Source organism: Nomascus leucogenys, chromosome 19, assembly GCF_006542625.1.
Source record: "Nomascus leucogenys isolate Asia chromosome 19, Asia_NLE_v1, whole genome shotgun sequence".
Classification (NCBI taxonomy): Eukaryota; Metazoa; Chordata; class Mammalia; order Primates; family Hylobatidae; genus Nomascus; species Nomascus leucogenys.
The window spans coordinates 23,167,407-23,191,027 of record NC_044399.1 but is presented as its reverse complement, the minus strand read 5'-3'; the positions used below and the strand labels follow the sequence as shown (position 1 = coordinate 23,191,027).

The following is a 23,621-nucleotide window of genomic DNA, read 5'->3' as shown; positions in this document are numbered from 1 at the left end:
AAATTAAGGAACGACAGCTCAAAGAGCCAGCAATTTATGCAAATGAATGCAAATAAATACACACTTCCATACATATGTTTATGCAAATATTCTTGTGGTCCTTGCAAATCACTCACCCGCCTGCAAGCAGCCACCTACGAATTCTTGGTGAGAACCCTGGGCAGAGTGCCTGGGTTAATGACAGGTGGTATCACGACCTCCAGAACAGACGTCTCTATTAGCAAACTCATCCCAGAAGTCCCCTAGGGAACCTCATTGAGCCTGGCTCTGCCCACCACAGCCCCCTCCCCTACTCACTCAGGACTCAGAGCTCTCTCAAGGCCACTGGCCAGGGAGGGATTGGGAGCAACTGCCTAGTAGGCACTCCAAGGCCACCAGGGCTGGGCACAGAGAGAAGGTTCCTGGCAACTACCAGGTGCCTGATAGCTGCTGGGAGGACAGCTGTGACCACGGAGGGTCGGGCTGCCTTTACCTCTGTGCCAGTCTGGGTGGACCAGCCTGTGGCTGACCACTTGATCTTGGGTGCTCCACATGCTCTGTCTGCCTGACCACACCCTACAGCTCACTTTCATAAAGCTGGAGGCACTGGACTTCAGAAGGAAACTCACTCAGTCATGATCAGAGGTGAGTGCTCCATGCACACTTCCTCGATGGACGCTCCTTGCATTTCCAGCACTCATTTGCAACCCCTTCTGCCGGGCTTTGTGGAACAGTCATGGTCTCCGTAACTTCAAGGCACCCTTGCTTTGTTGCCTCCAGAATAAGCAACTTCCGCAACCTGCTGGCTTTTGGCCTTAGTCCCTGAGAAAGACTGGGAGGAACTGCTCTCTTCCACAGGGTCACCGCACACTGTGGTGTCCTCCCCAAGCCGAGGCTGGGCACACTTCCCTAGTTGCTGCCTGGGGTGGAGGGAGCTTGGCAAGGGGGTTGGGATGTGGCTCTGAAGATCCACCCGAGACCCCTGCCCTGGTTTTGGGGATCCTAGCTCAGCTTGTCTTAGGCAGCCTGGGAAAAGGCACATGCAACTTGTGATTTCTCTAGTTGCTGCATCTGGGATGTGGATGCCGTCATCATTTGGGAGGCTTTGGGGAGCTCGAATGTGAGCCCCCTGAGGGAAGGGAGCTTGGTTTGTTAGGCAGGGTAGGTGCTCAGTACATTTTTGTTGACTGATGCATACGATGAGTTTTTCCTCCACAACACCTATGCCTCAATATTTTCTCCAGTTGTCCTTGTGACTTCATGCACAACTTGGGGTAAGGTGTGGGCCTGTCCCACCAAGGTACTCATCTCTAAGAGGGCAAGAATGGACAGTGTCCCCCATGGACCCAGTATACAGCTCGTATTTGGAAAAGGTTCTTGATGTGGTTGGATATTTGTCCCCTCCAAATCTCATGTGGAAATGTGTTGGCGGTGGGGCCTGGTGGGAGGTATCTGGGTTATGGGTGCAGACCCCTGCTGAATAGCTTGGTGCAGCTCTCACGGTCATGAGAGACCTCTCCCTCTATTAGTTCATGCTAGGCCTGGTTGTTTAAAAAAGCATGGTGCCCCTTCCCTCTCTCTTTCGTCCACCCTCACCTTGTGATGCCTGCTCCCCTCTGCTCTCCACCATGAGTGGAAGCTCCCTGAGGCCTCCAAAGAAGCAGATGCTGGTGCCATGTTTCCCGTACAGCCTGCAGAACCATGAGCCAAATCAACCTCTTTTCTTTATAAATTACCCAGCCTTAGGTCTTCCCTTACAGCAATGCAAAATGGACCAAGACGGTTCCCTAGTTGAAAAGGCAAGTTCATTTAAGCATGGGTCTCACTTTTGGCAGGGGTACTGGTGGTAGGGAGATGGCAGAGGGGTGTCAAACACTTCAGACCATGATGGAAATTCAGTGACTAGTGTCCCATTGGGCACCAGAAGTCAGTTCAGGTATGATTCTGTCTCACCAAAGGCCTGTGACAGCAATTTTTCAAGCATAGAAATCTCTGGGCCCCTGGTGACAACACATCCCTCCAAGCCCTGGGCCCCTGGTGGCAATCCAGCCCTTCAAGCCGTAACACACGGTGGATTCCAGTCCAGTGGAGAGAAATCTGCCATGTGGTGTCAGGAGACAGAGCCTGGCCTCACTGTCCTCACTCCTAGTTCTTGTTGGTCCAACTTTTCAGGAAGAAAAAGAGCTCTCACACTCAGAACATTCTCCGTCTGAGTACCAGCAGCTCTAGCTCAGCCACCAGCCACCAAAGTCACCACCCAGGCACGTGAGAGAGGCCCAGGCTGTGGAGAGCACTATCTCTGTGCACTTTTAAAGGGCAATTTTATTCTTTAATGACCTCAGGCTGGCCCTTCACCTCCTCAGCTTTTCTGGGCTGTTTGGGAGATATCCTATGGCTCCTGTCACTCCGTGGTTGTGGGAAAAGGGACAAAGGAGATAAAGCATCTCCTTTGGTGGGGAAGGGGAGTGATTGGCCCTGGAGCCTCCTGGCTGGTTGGTGGTTGGCCCTGCCAATGAGTCTGGGGTCTGTCCCATGGCAGGCTGCTGTCTTGAAGGACTGGCCCTCACCCACATGCCAGCCCTGGGCACAGCGGGTGCTGCCCTCCCCTTTGTGGAAAACTGGCTGGAAGGGGAGAGGTGCAGGGAGGGCCCACTGGATACATGTTTATGGTCAACCAGACTCATCAAACTGATTGCAAACAAACCCAAGACTGTTAGGAAACATCTGTCCCCGCCCCCTGGCCCTGAGTAAACATGTTCTGTGCGGTGATCTTGCTCAGGACCCAGGGACCGAGGGGGGGGTCACCCAGGATCTAGAGTTGAGAGCCCAGGCTAGTCCAAAGCCCAGAATCCAGAGACAGGAACAAACACAGAATTTACATCCACAGCTCAGAGCTTAAAATTTAGAACCCAAAGCCCCAGCCAGAGCCCAGTGTTTGACATAGTTCAACCAGAGGCTAAAGTCGACCTAAAATCCTGGCACTGAGGCACCTGGACAGAGTCCCAAGAACCCTCCCTGCCCCAGTGTGCTGGAAAGTTCCCTTTGCTGCCTTGAGCCGTCTGATTGGCACCTGACAGTGTGCAGTGTATTCATTATGGTCAGAGCTTTTCAACATGCAATAAAAAGCTTTTGAAAATGTTCCGATGGGAGGTGATTAACTCTATTAAGTGGCATTATGGATCTTCCTATCTGTTGCTTTCATAAACATAGTTGTAGGCGCAATGTTTTATTATGGGCATAAAAACGTCCCGCATTACAATGCATACGCGCATATTGACGTTACGTTTCTTTAGTGTGCTACGCGCCCCAGTCCCCAACCACCCGGAAAAGAAACTACACGTCTTAATAATTTATATTCCAAGTTTTAACCAGGATTATCAATGGCAGCTTTTGAGCTTTCTCTTTTGGCAACACAATAGATCATAGTAAAAATGCACCGACAAGCGATGTGTCCGTTTGATTTTTTCCACCTGAATCAGCAGCCCAAACTCCAGACACAGCAGTTTAGGGCAACCAGCACACTGAAGAATTTAAGTCTAAGCATTTAATCTGTTCTTTCCATAAATTTCTGCTGCTTGTGCTTTATAATGATTCTACCAGAGGAAGTTTATTTATATCGCAGATTTTCAGCATCAGCACATTGAGAACACAACGGCAATCGCTCAGTCAATAGCTTACAGCCATGTATAATATCACTCCGGAAATCAAAAGCCCATTTGGAGAAAAGAAGGCTCAGATTAAAGTCACTTTAAGACATCAATAACTTGGAACTGGCTGAAGAGAAGTTATAAATATCCAGGGTGCGCATATGCAAATAGGCGCTCGCAGACGCGCCACCTCCGCGCGCCCGGGAACCTCCCGGTGGTCCCCTCCCCGGCGCACGTGACGGCGGGGCTGCCACAGTGGACGCGTCATCACCTCCTTCTCCTGCCGGACACAGGCAACCCCGCCCCAGCCCGCGGGGTCTAGAGCTGCGGTGTAAGGCAGGCGAGGAGGGGACCCCTACCTGGAAACCCCAATAAACTCAAGATAAGCACACTTCTGGGTTGCTTGCTACTGGGCCAAAGGGGCACTTTCATGACACCCGCCTCGTGCCTGCAACCATCTACCTCACTCCATAGCATTCGTCCTCAGCTGGGGGGTTCGGGGGCTGGGAGTAGCGAGGAGCAGGGCAGGGTAAGGGAAGCCTAGCACTTTGAAACGCCTCCTCTCACCTGCCACCCTCACCGAGACTGCTGCTGAGATCCACTCTTGGAATCCTCAGGGCAGCTCTATGACAGATTGCCCCCATTGTACAGGCCAGGAAAATGAGGCGCAGAGAGTCACTGGTCCCAGGCCACACAGCGAGTGAGTGGCAGAGTGGAGATTTGAATCCGGTTCTGCTTAGTTCAAAGCCTTGCATTTATGGCCTTCAACCCACCGCTGTTTCATTGCTTCCTGCTCACCCTTCCCCAGGCAGTCAGGCTCGGGGCCCAGGAAGATTTAGGGGTTCGTTGGAAAGGTGAAGCCCAAGTCCAAGGAGCACCATAGACAGTCTGCAGGTGGGTCCAGGCTGGGGAGAGGTGGCTCGGGAGGTGAGCTGGGTGCGCCCAGGCTGGGGAGAGGTGGGCTCGGGAGGCGAGCTGGGTGGGCCCAGGCTGGGGAGAGGTGGCTCGGGAGGCGAGCTGGGTGGGACCCGTGGGAGGGGCAGAAGCTGGGTGGAGGAGCCAAGGCAAAACCCAGGGGGATCTGGAAGTGGGGGCAGGGCAGGGCTCTGTCCTCAGGTGGTAAGGGGGCCTCTTGCCTTTGGGGACGGAGGGAAGGCCAGAAGCACCCACCAGGAGGGGCTGGTGAACTCAACCGCCAGAGGTTAGAAGTTGCAGTCCCAGAAACTGTCAAGGCCTCACATGGCCAAAGGCTTATCTTGGCCAAAGCCCCCACCATCTATTGATCGATCGATCAACAAACAACGAATGCCTCCAGGAGAAAGAGGAACACCTGATCACTGCTCAGAACACGATGTGGCCCTGCACAGAGCGAAGATCCATAAAAAAGGGAATTTCCTATGGTCAGTGGGCAATAGTAAGACAGTAGGGTTAAATCCTACAAAAATAACTGGATGAGACAATGTGAGAGGGCAGAAAAACTGAATTAAGTTTGTGTTAAGACCATTGAAGCTGATGACCGAAAGTCAAATTTTTTCAGGATGACTTTTGCTGAAAGACCCCCTAGGAGCCCAGAGGGCCCCCTCTGCACCCTTGCTGGAGCTGCCCCATCCTCCTGGGTTCTACCCTCCCTGCTCTGGTGCCTACGGAGCACCTGGAGCTTGTGCTTCAGTACTGTGGGCAGCACTGATCCTTTCAGCTGGAGCCATTCATTCACTCATATACTCAGCAAGTGTCTACTGAGCATCTACCATGTGCCAAGTGCTGGATACAGCAACTGGCTGTCCCCTTGGAGCATGGATCCTAGAGGATACCTGGCGACCTGCCCAGGGTCTCCTATACAAGGGCAGGCACAGTTCGGCTGGCTCAGGAGCGCAGGACAGCCATACAGAGAGATGTTCTCGAGCATGCATTTGGGGGCAGTTGGCTCCAGAGCTCCCAGCAAATAGCTTTTCAGGGCCTCAAGCCTCAGTGACTCATCATCTCTCTTTCCCTCTTACCAATGGGCCTGGGTGTTGCTCATGAGTTTGGAGATCCTTCCCAGGACAAGTACCTGGGGCACTGTGGGGGCACCTCTACTCTACCACGAGTAAGGCCATGTCCTTCCAGATAACTGATCTAGTCCCAGGAGCAAGATTACACACTCATGTTTCCTCTGCCACTCATGCCAGGAGGGGTTCTGGCCCAGCCCCAGGTGCAGCTCAGCAGGGCAGGGGCCTGACCCTGTGATGAACGCAGGGGGAGGCCATGCCAGGTGTGCAGGTGCAGTCTGTCTGCGGGTGGGGATACAGCTGGCGCCTTGTCAGGAGCGTGGGACCTGCTGAGGTTGGGCTTCTCTCTGTTAAAACATTTTTCATGTTTTTTTTTTTTTTTTTTTTTTTTTTTTGAGACAGGGTCTTGGTCTGTCACCCAGACTGGAGTGCAATAGTGCGATCATAGCTCACTGTAACCTCAAACTCCTCAGCTCAGGCAATACTCCCACTTCAGCTTCCCAAATAGCTGGGACTACAAGTGCATGCCACCATACCCAGCTAAACGTTTAAGTTTTTTGTAGAGGTGGGGTCTTGCCATATTGCCCAGGCTGCTCTTAAACTCCTGGCTTCAAGTGATCCTCCCATCTCAGCCTCCCAAAGTGCTGGGATGACAGGTGTGAGACACCATGCCTGGCTTCTCTCTCTCTCTCTCTTTTTTTTTTCTGAGACGGAGTTTTGCTCTTGTTGCCCAGGCTGGAGTGCAATGGCTCGATTTCAGCTCACTGCAACCTCTACCTCCCGGGTTCAAGTGATTCTCCTGCCTCAGCCTCCCAAGTAGCTGGGATTACAGGCACCTGCCACCATGCCTGGCTGATTTTTTTTGTATTTTTAGTAGAGATGGGGTTTCACCATGGTGGCCAGGCTGATCTTGAACTCCTGATCTCAGGTGATCCACCCACCTCGGCCTCCCAAAGTGCTGGGATTACAGGCGTGAGCCACCGTGCCCGGCCAGCTTCTCGCCTTCTTACTGACCTGGGAAGAGGCTGGGGAACCCCCAGCTTCCACGTGGGCCCCAACTGCCACCTGCCACAGGGGCGGGGCTGGACTCCCAGAAGGCTGGAGCCTGATGAGCTGGGGGCTGTGGGGACAGTTATCTGTGCCTCTTGTCCCTTTTTGGCTATGAGAACCAACTCCTGTTGGGACAGAGTGTTCCCCTTCCTGGAATTCTCCTGTCTCCTCAGGCCTCTCTGGCGGGGCTTGAACACCTGTTTTTGGCAGCTCCTCATGTGGAAGCTCTGGTTTCCATTTGGCAGCTGCAGGGGGTCTGGGGATGGTGGCTGGGAACCCTGATAAGCCCACACATGACTTTCCCAGGGAGGACAAGCTGCCTTGGCTCGGGTGGAAGCACCTGTGTAAATCAGAAGAGACAGGCTGAAAGGGAAGCCACAGGGAGCTGAGGTGACCTGAGCCAGCTTAGGTAGAGCCAGGTATGATGTCAGCATACTGTCTTTAAGTTGGTGAGGCAGGGGGTGGTCCATGCCTGCCTGGTCTCTGGCCCAGGCCATGTCCCCAAGACCCTCCACCTCGGAGAGAAGAGTGAGTCACAGACAAGAGACCTGTCTGCCCTAGGCTGGCACTTGGGCCTGGGGGCTTCCACATGGTGTGGGGGTCTGGGGAAGTTTTCTGGAGGAGGAACAGGCTAAAGACAGGTCTAGATAGGGGTGGTGTGAGGGGCACTGTGAGCAGGTGCAGTGCTGTGGCGCACAGGTGGCCTGAGCAACAGGTGAGGGGCTTAGTGAGAACAGAAGATCCCTGAAGGGCTCCAAGCAGGGGAGGGCCTGGCCAGTGGCGCGTTAGGAAGATTGCTCTGACCACGGAGGCTGGAGGAGATGAGGAGGCGGCACGCCACCCTGGGAACCCTGAGGGGTGGGAGGGAGAACTGAGACCACAGAGGCTGGCCAGGCCTGGAGGAGGGCCTGGCTGCAGGAGGCCCTGGGGAGGAAGCCTGGTGGGCTGGATGATCTCATGGGGAGGCTCTGGGCTCTTTAGTGCTGGGCACAGTTGGGTGCGAGTGAGGGCACCTCCTCTGATCTGGGACCAGCTGCTCATTTTCCAAATGGGGAAACGGGCTCAGTGGTGGGGGAAGCGGGAGCTGAACTGAGCCGAAGCCAGGCCCCTCTGTCCTCACGCCGGACACGCACCTGCCAAGCACCCACATAGCCAGACCCGGGACTCGGTGCTGAGAATGGAACAGTGAATATGAGGTTGAAGACAAGGCTCTGGGGCTGAGGACCCTGCTGACACTCAACTGCCTGGTGTCCACCTGCTTTCCCAAGCACAGGGAAGTTAATTCACATTTTGGAACTGAAGTTTCCTCTTCTGTAAACGGAGGTCATGAACATACCTACTTCAGAGTTGTAAGAATTAAATGGGTCAACATATGGAACATGCTAGAAGAGTGTCTGGAAGGTAGTAAGCTCAGTAAGTCCCCCAGTGCCGCTGCTGACGGGTTGCTCAAGTTGCACACTGCACAACTCCAGGGGGTGCCATTCAGCTCACGCACATCCTAGGTTTCCTTCGTTATGACAATTTTCTGGTAGGTGGCAGGCAAGGGTCCTAGAAAAGGGTACCTTTTTACATTTCATACACAGCTGCTAAATCGGTCAGCGGCGGGGGTGTTCTAAAGTCACTCACAGTTGAGTGGGGGAGACAGACATGAAAATAGACCATCAAGATGCTGGCTGGTGGGGAGAGTGAGGGAAGGCTGCGCTGCGCTGGGGTGAGCTGAGGAGAGGCTTACTCTTCCACGCTGAGGCTGGGGCCTCCGAATTCTGACCAGAAAACCGGGATGTCACAGATACCCTGGGCCTCACGGGTCTCTCCTGAGGAGACCTGGTTCCCAGGCCCTCCGACGGACCCAGCAATTTGAGCGGGGCAAGGCAGTGAGGCTGTGACTTCAGCTCTCAGAGGCCAAAGTCCCCTTTCCTCTGCGTCAGCATGTCAGTGTGAGTTCCTCCGCCTCTGCACTCAATTCCGCTGTGGGAAAGGTGGGCGGACACAAACTCAACAACCGGAAGGCCTTTCGGCAGCGGCAGCCCCCGACTGGCTCATCATTCACCTCCCATGACAGACAACAGGATGCCCCTCGTGAACGGCCACCTCCCCTGCCCCTCCAGACTGCTTCGGCCCAGGAGAATGGAGCCTCGTGCCTCTGGGCAGAGGAGCCACGGCCAGTGTCAAGGGGACGTGGGGCCTGTGCTGAGCACCTGGGGGGCGCTTCTGTGAGCCTTGCTGGGAGCCCGAATGAGGCTGCTTGCCCTCTAATCTGCTGCCCTCCTCTAATCAGCAATCGGTGAGGCCAGATCTTGTCATCCTGTCAGCCCCAGACTCAGCAGCCTGTGCTGACGGGGGCATCTTCCCCACCCTGGTGTCCAGGGTTCAGGGCGTTTTCCTCACAAGCCCGTGACACTCAGGCAGGGCTTTGGCTCTGGTGGCACAGGCTGGGAGCTCTGGAAGGTGGAGACCCCCACCCTGGAGCTGGCCTTGGTGGAGGAGGGTGGGACCCTCGAAGGGTGTGAGTAGGGTGGGGGAGGACGATGGGGAGGAGGGTAGAGGAAGGATGGGAAGAGGAGGAGGAGTGGGCAGGAGGGGGAGGAGGGCCAAGTGTGGAGAAGGGACAGAGAAAGGGAGCTCACAGGCTGTTCTGGGTGCCGTGGAGCTTGAGGGGCCGAGATGCATAGCCAGCTGGCTCCACAAACTGCCCCGTGGCTCCTCAAGGCCCATTGGCCTCAGAGGCCTGGACCACCCCTAAGGGCTTCTGTCAGGCAGCTGAGAGGCCAGGCCAAAGCATCCACCTTCAGCCTTCCTGCTCCTGCTCCTGCTCCCGCCAGAGCATCAGGAGCCAGGAAGGCTCAGCAAATACATCCCAGTGACCAACCAGCCTTCTTAGGCAAGGCCGGTCCCCCACTCCCAAGGCACAGCTCTCAGTGCTTTGGGGGAGCACCGGGCCCAGAGGGTGAGGAGCCAGGACTCTCTCAGGGAGTCCCAACGTCCCTCCCAGAGAGGGCCAGTGAATCCTTCCTGCTCTGCTGGGCTCCTTCAAAGCTATCAGCACATGGTTAATCTTCCTTCCATTCAGAAATGCAGAGTAATTTGCCCGAATGGGGATTTCTGCATATTTATACTAATGTCTGTGTTTAAAGCTTATGAGACAGGGAATTGCTGAGAGATGTCCATTAGCAATATATACAGACTGCAATTATTTCTTTATGGTGTGTGGTTTGACTGCAGAATACTTTATTTCAATAGAAGTAGTGGGCTTTGCCTACTGTGTTTTCTTATGTGCCCGAAGAAATCAATAAGAACAGTAAAGAAGTGAAAAGAGGCAAGAATAAAAGGACCGTGACCTTTTAGGATTCTGAGAGCCTCGAATACGCTACATCACGAACTGCCTTCGTCCTCAGAATCTAAATGCATGTGCCCGGGTTGGGGGAATTCGGTACATTTAAGGATGCCACTGAAAATTTGCAAACCTTCCTCAGGAAGCTCTCAAATTCATTCGGCCCAGGAAGAGCTGGCAGGGATGCCTTGTCAGAGACAAGCAGGAAAAGGGAGTAAGGGGTGTCCTCAGAGGACCCCACTTCTGGCCTCTACTCCCCAAACCCCCATTTCCGCCCTAGGACAGAAGCAGGTTTTGATCTGAAACAAAGTAAGCCCTAAGACTAGAGGTTCACAGACCAAGGATTTCTGGAATGTGCATAGATGATGGTAGAAACCAGTTTTTTTTTTTTTTTTTTTTTTTTTTTTTCCCTGTTGGGGACGAGGGGAGAGGAAGGAAACAGGACTGTTCCAAACCGATGAAACATCGTGCAGGCGGGGAGGGCCAAGCCCTTCTTAGGGAGTTTCAGTCTGGAGGATGCTCAGCCTGGGAGATGCCGGCCAGGAAGCCTGGGAAATTCCTCCCCTCTGCAAGCCCCACCCTGTGCTAATCCTGGCTCCACCTCACCTCCGCCCAGCTTCTCCTGGACTCACATGACTTTTCTATATTGATGCCCAGGAGCTTAAGGCAGACGAGTCTTAGGCGGGCATCACAGACAGACCGGACACCTGTGCAGTCTGGAAGAACTTCTCAGCTCTCAGTCACGGGAAGGCGATCACTCAGCCTAAGGTGTTCCCAAGAGGCAGAACTGTCCTAAGGGGCTTTGCAGATAAGAATGGCCCCAGAAGTCGGGTGAAGGAACGCACACGGGTGTTGCATAAACATGTTATCTGACTCTGCGTGGCAGCAAGCTGTTGCTGACATTTCTCATGCCTGCTCCTGGGAGCTGCAGTGCCTCACAGCCCTTCCCCTTCGCCTTCCCTCACATCCCTCGGTCCTACCAGTTGGTCCTCTGCTCCGGGGTCTCTGCTCTGCTGGAACATCTGGGCAGCATCACTGGAGCACAGCCCACCTCCTCCGGGCCAGCATCTCCCATCGCATGGCCTCCTCAAAGCTGGCTTTCATCTGCCGGTGACGGTCCCCTTGGCGGGTAGGCACTATTCTCTTCCGGCCCCAAAATAGTTCCCTGAAGTCGACGCTGACTTCTCACTGCCTTCTTGCACAGAAATCTCTTCCAAGAGGCGCTGGGGTCCAGAAGAGGGACAGATGGTCCCTTTCTTTTTATAACACGGCCAGTCTTTTGAAGTGAAGAGCTATAAACACAAGTTTTGTCTTCAGCAGATGTTCTGTGGGCACAACAAGTGCCACTTTGTGCTCTTAAGCAACTGCGAGTGGTGGTAACTGGGAGGAGTCTGAGATTGAGCAGAGCTTTGGTGCATCTTTGGGGGTCCAGGGGCCACCGCGTGATGATTCCCGTTCAGGCTGCAGTCAGATCTCACGTCTCTGCTCAGTCAGTTCCAGGTCTACACACTTCCTGGAAACCATGTCTGCTTACCCTACCGGAGCCCGGGGACCACCCCGCACCAGTTCCGCCTGTGAAGTGGCCATTTTTGAAGTGCTGACAGTCTAGCTGTATTCTTGTGCATCTCTGCTGACTGATCCTGAGGTAGGGGCTAAAGGCTGAGGGCTGGGTGGATGCTCTTCCAGAGGCCCATGGATCATTGGTATCACTTTCTTCCTGGAGCTATTTATGCTGATTTGGGGACTTTGCTAAGAACAAGAATGGCTGGCCAGGCATGACATCTGTGGAGCTCCCAAGGAGCCGTAGGCTGTGCTAGATGTCAGCAGGAAGACAATTCCTATAGCTCTGTGCTGGTGGCTCCTCATTCATCGGTGACAGAAACACTAAATGGATGTACTGCTATATGGTAGATTTCAAGAATTTAATTCATTTTAAAGGGCATAAGCTCAATTAATAGGCCTCATCAACTTCAAAGATGTATCATCTTTGCAAGGAATTGGCTCCTTCATAGGGTGACTGGCTCCATTAACTTTATTGCATTGGCGATGCTCTGATTAAGGCGTGGGAGACACAGCAACAGCAAGGACTCCCTAGGGCCGTCTGACTCCCAAGCTCCAGTGGCTTTGGTGGTGGCCAGTGCTCTGTCTGCAGCTTCCTCAAATGGCCCAATGCCCCTTGTGTTACTTTGGGAATTCCACCTACCTACCTACCCATCCATCCACCCAACCATCCCAACAACAGTTTTGGAGATGAGGAAAGAGCCCAAGAATCACCAGCTTATACAGAGAAATATCAGCCATGAGACTGTAGGAGACATGAAACAGCCACTTGTGGGACTTCCCATCCTTAGCCCAGACATGCCTAGTGACCACACAGGCTACAACAGCAAGCCTCAAGGTGTGGTATGGCGGAAAGGGTATGGGCACTGGAGGCAGGCAGTCTTGAGACTGACTCTCATGTTACCAGCTATACCTGGGCCGGGTCTTAAGCCAGGCCTTGGTTTTCCATCCATGATTCTGCCTCACAGGGCAGATGCAAGGAATACATAAATGCGGGGTGAATATACAATGAATATAAAGTGGTAGGCACATACAAAACATCCAACCCCCCCCAACCTCTGTTCCCTTCTGGAAGAGAAGGCTGCATCTCCCAGCCCTGCCCACCGGCCTCCCTGTAATGGTACTTCTGACCCCAGCCCAAGACCAACAGCAGGGTCAGCTTCAAATCCTCAAGTGGCATCATTACTACAGAGACCCAGGGGGAGGCCACATGTCCACGTCTCTGCTTTCTGGGAGAGGAATCTTGAAGGTAATGAATATCTCCATATAAAAGAAAGACTGAAAATATAGAAATTATTTTTGGATCAATCAGAATTTCTGAAACCTGCCTGTTCACATGAGCAGATGGATTAGGAGCCTTCAGAATCACCATGGCAATTCCTAAACTGAGGGGGGTGTGAGGTCTGCAGCAACAGGTTCTATTTGGGGTTTGAAAAGAAAGCAAGGAAAGCCGGGGATGCTAACTGGGCCAGGGCCTGGCTCTTGAAGGTGCTCTGGCCTCCACTGGAGAAACATAGCTGACGAGGTGTTCAGGCTCCCAGGAAGGAGCTGGGTGATTTAGTTTTTTTTTTTTTTTTTTTTTAATTTATTTTTTGACATAGAGTCTCACTCTGTCACCCAGGCCAGAGTGCAGTGGTGCGATCTTGGCTCACTGCAACGTCCACCTACTGGGTTCAAGCGATTCTCGTGCCTCAGCCTCCCAGGTAGCTGGGATTACAGGAACCCGTCACCATACCCAGCTAATTTTTGTATATTTAGTAGAAATGGGGTTTCGCCATGTTGGCCAGGCTGGTCTTGAACTCCTGACCTCAGGTGATCTACCCGCCTCAGCCTCCCAAAGTGCTGGGATTACAAGTTGTGAGCCACCATGACCGGCCGAAGCTGGGCAATGTAACCAGGATATAAGGGCCGTTTTTGAAAACCACTGTCACCACAGAAAACACTTATCTGATATTTGTGGAGACCTGGAGGGTGGGAATCTGCCCAGGAGAGTTAGCCAAGCAGGAATTCCAGAGAAGCCCCTGACCATGGGAAGTGATGGGGTGGGAGCTCCCATATTCTCCAGTCAGAGTTTGCCCTTGTCACCTTTTCCTCTCCTTTTGGGATGATGTCTCTTCCCTCATCAAATCATCCTCTGCGGCCCTGGCTGACCTCGCCTGTGTGTGTCATGTATGACTTGGCCCCTGTGAGTGCTGCGTGTCTTGTCCCTGCTCTTCCTCCCATTCATTACTTGTGGAGCTGCCACTGAGTACAGAGGGCTCCCGGTGGGATGTGCTGCTCTGATCCCAGCGGCTGGCAGCGTGCGCCACATGGGCAAGCTTGGAGAGGCTTAAGAGCTGGCCCAGTGTGGCCCATGCAGATGCTGAGCTTGTCCCTGTAGAGTTCTCGGTCTGTGGGAGGAGAGAAGAGGTCTCAGATGCACAACTCCTAGCAGCAAATGAAGCAATTCCACAGGGCACCATGGAATAGGGGTGGTTTCACAGGGAGCTTTCTAATGACAGTTTCTGGGGGAAATGTGATAGCTAGGTGATACCTCTGAGCCTCAGTTTCCCCACCTGTAAAGTGAGGTTTTCCTGGCTGACCGTAGGCAGCATCCTACTCTGACATTCACTATGGTGGTGAAGGAGGGAGGTAGAACGGTTTGAAGGGAGCAGATGGGTTGCTGCTCAGGAGTAAATTCCCATCAGCAGAGAGGAAGGCGGTGAGTTGCTTCAGCGTGCACAACTGGGGCATGGGGGTAGGGTAGGTGGGCTGAGACACACCTACCTCCTAGACTTCAAAACAAAATAATTTAAAAATTCAGAAAGTTCGCTTGCTCCCAAGTTGGGGCAAAAAGCTGCTGGAATGAAAGCGGGGCTGGGGGTGTCTACGAAAAGGAATGATCAACAATCTCGATCCTGATAAAAAGGAGGAGGTGGGGACACCAAAGAAACCCATCGAGTGGACAGCAGGACTCTGGAGAGAATTTTTTCTCTTTTCGCTTCATTTGGAAGTTTAAGTGTATATTTATAGATCTCTGTGTGTATAAATGTGTGTTTTAACCAAATAAGCCACAATTATTATAGAAAAGTTAGAATATCTGCAGTGTGATGCTCAAGACCAAGGAGGTGACAGTCCATCTCCCTGGGCCACCTCACCTGTCACCTGGTATCCCTTTAAGAGGCACTTGACAGGCTGGAGCATGACCAGGGAGGACATGCACATGGTAAAGGGAAGGCCTGAGCAGCTTAGGCCACTGGAGATCTTTGGTCTGGAGAAAAGGAAATTCTGCCATCCTCTAAAAGCTGAAGGGCTGTCATGTGGAACAGGGACCAGCTTTGCTCTGGATGGCTCCAGAGGGCAGGGCCATGTAAGTTACAGGAAGGACAGCTCTTAACCATTTAACAGGACAAACTGTCTAGCGACCGGTGGTTTCTGCTTAGTTCCCAGTGGTGACGGTAGATTCCCTCCCAGCATGAAAGTTCTATGGAAAAACAATTAACCCCAAGTATGGATGATTCTAATCATGGGAAATATATCCAATGCTTAGTTAACAAAGCAGAGGGAGCAGCCTGTAGCTAAACCAGGATAAAAATGGCAAAAGTGCATTTATGAAAAGGTTCAAGCGAATCACTGAAAACACCCACAGTTTGAAGCCAGACATTGTAACTACATGGGAACTGTGCCTTGTGAGGGGCTACCCTTTCCATTCGCCAACTAGACAGACTCGTAGACTGTTATGGACTGAAATGTGTCCCCTCCCACCCCGAATTCCTGTGTTGAAGCCCTAATCCCCAATGTGACTGTTATCTGAAGAAAGGGCCTTTAAAGAGGAAATTGAGGTTAAATGAGGTCATAGGGTGGGTCCCTAACCCAGTGGGACTGGTGTCCTTCTAAGAAGAGGAAGAGACACCAGGAGTCTTCATGCACAGAGGAAAGGCCATGTGAGGATACAGTGAGAAGGTGGCTGTTTGCAAGCCAAGAATCGAGGCCTCACCAGAAGCCAACCCTGCCCGCACCTTCATGTTAGACTTCCAGCCTGCAAAACTGTGAGAAAATACTTTTCTGTTGTTTAAGCCACCCAATGTGTGGCATTTTGTGATGGCTGCACAAAATGAAAAGTCAGAATATCTACAGTGTAATGCTCAAGACCAAGGAGGTGACAATCCCTCTCCCTGGGCCACCTAGCCTGTCACCTGGTGTTCCTTTAAAAGGCACTTGACAGGCTGGAGCATAACCAGGGAAGACACACCCTAGCAGACTAAGACGTAGCCATGGCGTTAACTTTGCTGATGTTGGTGAAAAACGAATACACACTGGCATTGTGTGTAGACTTTGGTCTAAGGCATTAAGCAATGACACTGAGAGGTCATTTGGAAGAGGGGAGGGCAAGGTAGTGAGAGGCCCGTGGGCAGACCCAGACTGTTCACAGTGCTGTGTTTAGTCATCAAAGAGGCTGCCAGGACACTGTAAAAGGAAGGAGCATTTGCCTTGTGGTGTACTGAAAACACTTGGGCTTCCCTTGAACATAGACATAATACAAATGTTTTAAAAATATAAACATATATTCTTTTTTAAAGAAGAGAGTTACATGAAGGAAACAGGCAATGACAACGATTTCAATGGATGGCGACCTTTCAGCCATTTTTTCTTCAAGCAATTTACACAATGTTTTGTGCTCCTAAAATACTCTGCTTGTATTATTTTTACCCCTTACATTTCTAGAATAGTGAGTGTGCTCTTCAATGGAATGTAATTTCGACCAGATCATTTCTCACTGAACCAGTTGTGTGCCACGTTTTCTCCAGTTTTGTTTCCTATTTGGGGTGCCATGATGTCCTCCCCTCCCCATCACATGGGGACAAGCAGCACACATACCATGCCATGGCCCGGCTCACCTTCTTGCAAAACTCCTCCCAACCTCTAGAAAACTCTAGGGCTCAGTCCAGCATGGCATGCTTTTCCTGGCACAAACAGCAGATGCCAGATGTTTAAATAGTGGTTAGGCAACGGGAAACTCGACATTAAACCCCTGTCATGACAGGAGAGAGCGGGCTGCACAGGTAACTTCTGGCCCATGGATGTGCACCTGATTTCCCTGTCGGGGGTTAATGCCCCCAGTGTTTTCTACCCAGGTCAAAGCCCCTGACAATCAAGGAGGTCTTCACCTTGCAAGACCAGTATGGCCTCAGAGATGATGGACTCTTGTGCAAGATCTTGGGTTGTCACCCCAGCAAACACTGATTGATGAGGCTAAGAAGTCAGCCAAGTAGCCCGAGCAGGCTCCCCAGGCTTGGCGTGCCAAGCATTCAGAGAGAGGGATGGTTTGGGCCTTCGCACTTAACTCACTAGCTGACCCTAACTCAAATCAGGACAGGCCCTGCAAACTGTGTGCACACGTGTGTGTGTGTGTGTGTGTGTGTGTGTGTGTGTGTGTGTGAGATCCCTCAAGCATTCTTTCCTAAGATCTGGCATTTGTGGAACCACTCACTGTCCCCTTAACTTTCCCGCAGGCTCTGACCTGACCCCTCTTTTCTCCAGCCCCTGAGGCCCTTATTGCTGGCACCTCCTGGTCTCCCCAGCTCCCCCAGGGCAGACTTGCACCTCTCTCCCAGGGCCTGGCATGGCCACAGGCTTCATGTGCACAGGAGCCCAGACCACGTGGGGCATGCAGTTGGCACCCTGCCTGTTTCTTTTGCCTGGCTCAGGAGAGAAGCCACACGTGGGCTCTGTGCACAGGAGGTGCCTAAGACCACAACGTGATGGCTCAGTAAAAACTTGGTGGTGCAGCAGGGAGGGAGGGGACATGACTCAAGCCCCTGAGTGGCCTCTGTGTGTCACTGACCTGGAACCTCATGGGTTACCCTGCTGATGTCTGCTGGGGCCTGCTGCTCCTGAGGGAAGACAGCGGCTGGGATCAGGGCAGCTGGCTTCCTGCCGCGGGTCAGCACCATCGCCTGAAGCCCCCAGGAAGGAAATGTTCCCACCCTTGGCTCTCGTCCGAACAGCCCTCTCATCCCCATCGGCAGCGTGACCTCTGGCCCTGTCAGACAACTGGGGCCAGAGCAGGGCTTCTGACCTTGAAGATGCTCAGCAGAGATTTGGGGCTGAAGGCTCATATGCTCCTGCAGCCCCATGGAGAGAGGGTCCAGGGTGCCTCGCTCTGCCTGTGCCCTGCTGAGCAGGCTGGGGCAGCCAGGAGTCACCTCCTGCTCCCAGGATGACACCGTCCCTGGGTGGTCTAGTGGCCTCTGCAGCATCTTTCCCCTTGCCTGGTTCACTCACAGTCAAATGATCTGTTAACAAAACCGTTAAGCCCTGGACAACCCTCCAATTACTGATGAACAAGCCCCGTGAGGACAGAGCCCTGCGAGGGAAGGCGGCTTCCTGAGCAGGGCTGGGGCAGGTACAGCTCAGGCGAGGACGAAGAACCTTGTGCAGATGGAGTTTCAAATTCCACAGGCTCTGAGACACACACTGCCTGGAGGAGGGTGTGTGTGTCGGGGTGGGGGCTGGAAAGTCAGGGCAAGGGTGGGACGGGGGTTTGGTTTCAGATCCATGTTGTGAGCCATTCAGTCAGACTTGGGAGATTCTTTTGGACACCCTTGCTTTAAAAGCAGTGGTGGTCCTGAGGCTAAGGTGCTGCAGACCCGATTTCTTCTCCAGGAGTCTTTAGGGTTTACAGTAGTGGTCATAACAACAGCTAATATGATTTGAGCCTACTGTGTGCCAGGCACTGGGTTAAGACTTTCCATACATTATTTAATCCTCAAAGCATGTCTATGAGGATGGCACTATTACCCCCAAGTTACAGATGTGGAAACTGAGGCTTAGAGACACCCTTTTTCTAGCAGAAGTTCATGGGGTTAGTGGGAAGTGGAGTTGGAATTCTACCCAAGCAGTCTCCTGCAGAATCTGGGCTCTCAACCACCACCCATGCTGCCAGCCACATCCTCCTAATCAACTCTCTCTGCCTACAGCCTTGGCTGTTTGGTCTGGAGGAGCCAGAGAATTCTTTTGGTCCCATCTATTGATGTGGCCATGAAGGACCTGGCCCCGGCGGTATCCCTGGCACCCTGATTATCCAGCTGAATGCCATGGGATACTGAGAGCCCCTGCGGGGAGGTAGGAGGAGCTCTCCCAAGACAGACAGCTCCCGGAATTAGGGAGAAGTTCCCAGCAACGGGCTGCTTCCTTCTTGGAAGGAAGGGGAGGATTGTCAAGGCCAGGGGAGGATTGTCAAACGGTACAATGGGAGAAGGGGATTTTCCTCTGTTCATGGTGGACGCCTTGGGAGCGAGGTGCTTCAACTATCGTGATTATCTCCTGGGACTCATTAACCTGGGCCCCTAAAAGCCATGGACACTGAAAGATGGCCCTGGTACCAGTAAAATAATCACAGTGAACAGTTTTATAGTGATTCCTGCATGCTAGGCAATATTCTAAGCCTAGGAGTATGTAAAATAACTCAATCCTCACAACTGTAAGAAGTGGGTTCTAGTCTTCTCCCCGTTTTATAGATGAGGAAACTGAGGCAGAGTTCCAGAGCCTGTATGGTCTGGGGCAGGATGTAGTGGAGGTGCTTGGGTACAAGTCTGAAATAGATGGACTTCTGTCCCCAGAGGCGTGGGTCAGGTGTCGGGGGGTGATGGGCTGCGGAAAGAGCTCTCCTAAGGGCACTTTCCATCCCTGTATGCCTGGGGCCCTGAGCGCTGACCTGCTTTCATGTGAAGGGAAGGGGAAGTCACAGAACCCTGGTGGGTAATTCTCAGCCCAGTGCTTTGTGCCCACATTCATCAGATGCTTCTGGAGCATCTCCGAGTGCTGGCACCGGCTCGGATACTGAGCGGGGAGTGGGGATGACATAACGTCCTTGCTGCCCCCGACTTTGGGGGCTCACAGTCGAACGGTCTCACAGGCACTCGACCGAGGCACAGTGCACGGCTAGACTGGGGAGCCAAGGCGTTGGGTGGTTACGGGGCAGCCTGCAAGCAGAACAGCAAAGCATGAAGTGGTGGCAAGCACCGAGTCAGTGCTGGCCGTTGTCCCCAGAGCAGCTGGGTTGTTGGACGGGGTGTGGCAGGGCCAGACCTGCATTTTGAAAAGTCACTCTGGCTGCACGGTAGAGCCAGACTGGAAGCAATGTACTGTGGGCTGGGAGGCCAGCGTGCAGGCCAGAGGTGACAGTGGCCTGATGGTGGGGTGGTGGGGGGACAGAAGAGCAGAGGAGATATGTAGAAACCTGAATCAATTGAGTTTTCAGACTTAGTGCTAGAGGTGGACAAAGGGCTGGCCACAGACAACGCAGGCCTTGAGTTTGAACCCTGGATGAATTCATGTTGGCATTTCTGAGGCACAGACACAGGAAGAATAGGTCTGTGGGAAGACAATTTCAGTCTGGATAACATTCTGTGCCTCTGGCCTGAGTGTGGGCGAACAGCTTTATCATGCATTCCCAGCTTCTTCCAGAATATTTATGGAGGCTCTGGAAGGAAAAACGTGCCCTGGACATGTCAGAGTGTGGGGCAAGGAGAGGTGAGATCAGTGCCAGGCCTCACGCCTGGGGAGAGCCATCCTGAGTCCTCCTGCCAGAAAAGGGACGCATCCCACCTCCCTTTTAGGGAAGGAGTCCCCATCCCTAAGTTAAATGGCTTGACCAGGGATCGCCAGCCCTGTGGACAAGCATGAGCTTCTTCCATCTCCTCTGCGCTGGGGAGGGCCTGGCCTTCTGCCCCTTCCCTAGCCGCCTCCTCTGCTGAACTCTCTAGACCCTGGACCAGAGGCAATAGCCAGAGCTGCTTTTGGTGGTAAGCAGGCACAGTGCTATGTACAGACATGTCCACAATCTCACTCAATCCTCCCCGAGGCCCTGTGAGGGTGGTACTGTCACCCCCACTTTAAAGATGAGGAAAGAGGCTTAGAGAAGTGAGGAGGCTTGTCCCAGTCACACGGCTATTCCCTGTGCCTCAAAGTATTTTCACAAGATCTCATCATTGTTACTTGTGAAGACAGGGATGAATGCAGCAGCAAGGATGAACAGTGTGCCATGGGGTGGAGGTCCAGTGCCAGAATAGGAAGGGAGGAGCTGGAGAACCAAAGGAAGAGGCTGAACCATCCCTCTCTCCCAGTACGGCCTCCCAGAAGGGAGGCCAAGCCTGTAGATGGATCCTCATGACCCCTCACCCTAGGCCTGCAAAATATGAAGTCAGAAGAGATACCTTTCCCTGCTCAGGTTGACGAGGGCTTTGCTTTCTGGTCTAGAAGCAGGTGGGAGCAAGTGCAGCCTGACTTTTCACTCCCAGCCACGCAGGTGAAGACACAATAACCTTTCTGCAGCTCACCACTAGGCCTGGAGCTTGGGGCTTTAAAAGGTCCCCATGCATCCTCTAAGCCACCAAAAACTGTTTGCCAAGAAGGAAGGGGTAGAAACAGCTACATTCATAGCCTGTGCTCTGTCATCAGGCACGCACAGCTGGGTTCATGGGGTCCTGGGGTAGTAACACTCACTCCAGGTCTCACCGAGGCCTGAGCTTGGCCACACCTCTCCCCGTGTGTTAGCTCAGCGGTTCCAATCCAACAACGAGACAAATGTCTTAGGTACTTCATAACAGGATTCAAATGGAACGAATTCTTTTTTCCTCCCTTATCACTTTGCACACATGAAATCTATTTTTAATTAGCTTTCAATATATCATCTAAAAAAAAATCCTACAGCTTGCTCCCACCCCCAAATTGTTCTTAGAGAAAGCAAGATTTGTCTTGTAAGTTTCTTAAGAAAATCTATATGTGCTCAATGCATTTAAATAACACTCATTAAAGTGAACGGCACACAAGCTGGCTTCTCTAGTCACAGATGAGAGACAATCGCTTGACCTATTGCAAATCAAAAAGCATTTCCACGCCACCTTTATTTTTCAACTGGTTAAGTTTTAAATTAAAGTCCCAATGCCCTTTTTGGAAAGGCAGACTAATAGGGCCCCAACTGAAATTTGAGCTCAGTCGATAGGAAGATAATTACAAGAAACAAAATGTGAAATTTTAAATCAGGGCACTAATGAAGTCTAAAAATACCAGTGGCCCATCCCTCCGGCTGGCAAGACCTGTTCTTCATGGAGGGGAATCTCCCCATAATTACTCAACCCCGGGAGAGGCCAGGTTGTCACGTCAAACAATAGCAGGGAAAATCGGGGACTTTAACGAGCTAGATCTCAAGGCGTTGCATGGTGGATCTTATTATAATGCTGGGCAAGGTTTCAAACAGAGAACAGGAGAAAAGGAAAGTTCTTTTTTTTTCTAAAGTGGAGTTCTGACTTGTGTTGACGCCATCACGCAGAGCCTCCTGTTCCCGCCTGGAGCCAGCTGTCTGTCATTTAGGAGTGTGAAATCAATTGGGCTTCAGAGATGTAAAATCCCTAGGGGCAAAATTAAAAGTGACCCAAATCCAAGCCCACGTGGTCCTGTCAGGAACAGGACTCTCACATGGCAAGTTTCAAAGATTTAGTTTCAAAATTCGGGTTTCTTATTTTAAAAAATATGCAGTTGTTTGACATTAGATCTGACAGACAAATTATAGCTTCAGCAATAAAGGCTTTTAAGATTAGAAATGAAAAGAGAAATTACTTATATATTAAAAAAAGAAAAAACCCACCCAGGCTTGAGTTTGAGGCATTTGTAGGCGCATGCGTCACTCTTTCTTCCCCGCAAATATCAGGGGCTAAATCAGCTGATGAGGCCGTAAATAGAGAAGCGAGTTACATGGAATTTCGAGGAAAGAGCCAGTGTGCTAGCAACCTCTGGAAATCAGGATGATGGACCGGTCAGTCGTTGTCACTGGCTAGAGCTGGTGGGTCCCACTGGGTCACCAGAAGGCGGGGCTGAGGACACTTTCTAGGCCCACCCCATCCCTGGCCCTCACCTGGCCCTCAGTCTGCCCAGTGGGGCCTGGTAGAGGAAATCTTAGCAGGGCCCCTATTTCTTGTCCCCTCCCGTCCATTGGCTCAGGACCACCACAGAGGATGGTTCACACCCTCAGGCCCTCGTACAGAGGTTACAGGAAAAGCTCTGCAATGGTCATTGACCCAGTGGGCACAGAAGTCCTGCAGGGTCCTGTCCCCGCCACCTGTCTTTCTGATCTCATGGGCTCAGGGCTGACAATGTTTAGCTGCCTGCACCCAGCAGCTTTGGTGGGGCAGATCCCAGCTTGGTGCTGAGCCCCAAACTAGGGACTCCAGGACTATCTCAGCTAGTTACGTTTTTGCACAAAGCAGCTCCTTTTCCTAGATGCGTGCCTGGAACGTGGCAAGCCAGCAAGATCTTGCATTAGCCCAGAGGGGCTATGTGGGCAGAGAATATGCCACCCGGTGCCTTGGGCTTTGGCATAGCCTTGGAAGCAGGATGCCCACTGCCCAGTTGTCAGAGTTGGTAACTCATGAACTTGAACTGGGAATAAGTTTCTTTCTTTTTTTTTAAAGGGAGACAGAGCTTAACCAAAACAATTGAAACAAAAAATCAATTTAGTCATTTTTTAAAAAAAGATCTTAAAGCAAGAGTTTACCAGAATTTCGATGTGATTTTCTACAATTTTGTCATTTAAAACTAGTGCTGATTTCCAAAACAAAGGCAGTCAGGGCTCAGTCAGATTGGGAATTAAACCCAACAGAGATCCAGACATGAGCCTTATTGTTGGGATGCTTGACAAGGCCTGAAAGTTGCTTGAAATGACAAAGGAAGAGACTTGGGAGAGAAGACAGGAGAGCAGCTAGTGGGGTTCCTTGCTTTGCTGAGAGGCAGAGCCCCCCGAAATGCCACCTCAAGGAGTTTTATGTGGGAAGGCTGGGAAGCTGTGCCCAGAGATGCATACTTTCTAGGACCGTCTAGTGTCCTCTTTCAAAGGAGATGCAGATACCCCATTGGGGCAGACTGCTTGCCGTGGACTCTCATGCCCCCTCCTGCCAGGGAGCTGCCTGTACCTGGCAGTGGCCCAGAAGCCTTCCCCACTGCATCCAGCAGGAGCAGGGACTTGGCTTGTCTGGGGCGCTAAGGGCTAGGCAAACCTATAGCAGAGGAACCCAGCAAGCCTCGTATGTG

The 23,621-nt window shown here is 52.3% G+C and overlaps 1 protein-coding gene across 1 annotated transcript in view; it reads right to left on the bottom strand.

Annotated features, from left to right (window-relative positions):
- Window positions 1-23,621, bottom strand: part of KLHL29 (kelch like family member 29) — a 319,715-nt gene that overhangs the window by 40,837 nt on the left and 255,257 nt on the right. The window lies entirely within an intron of this gene.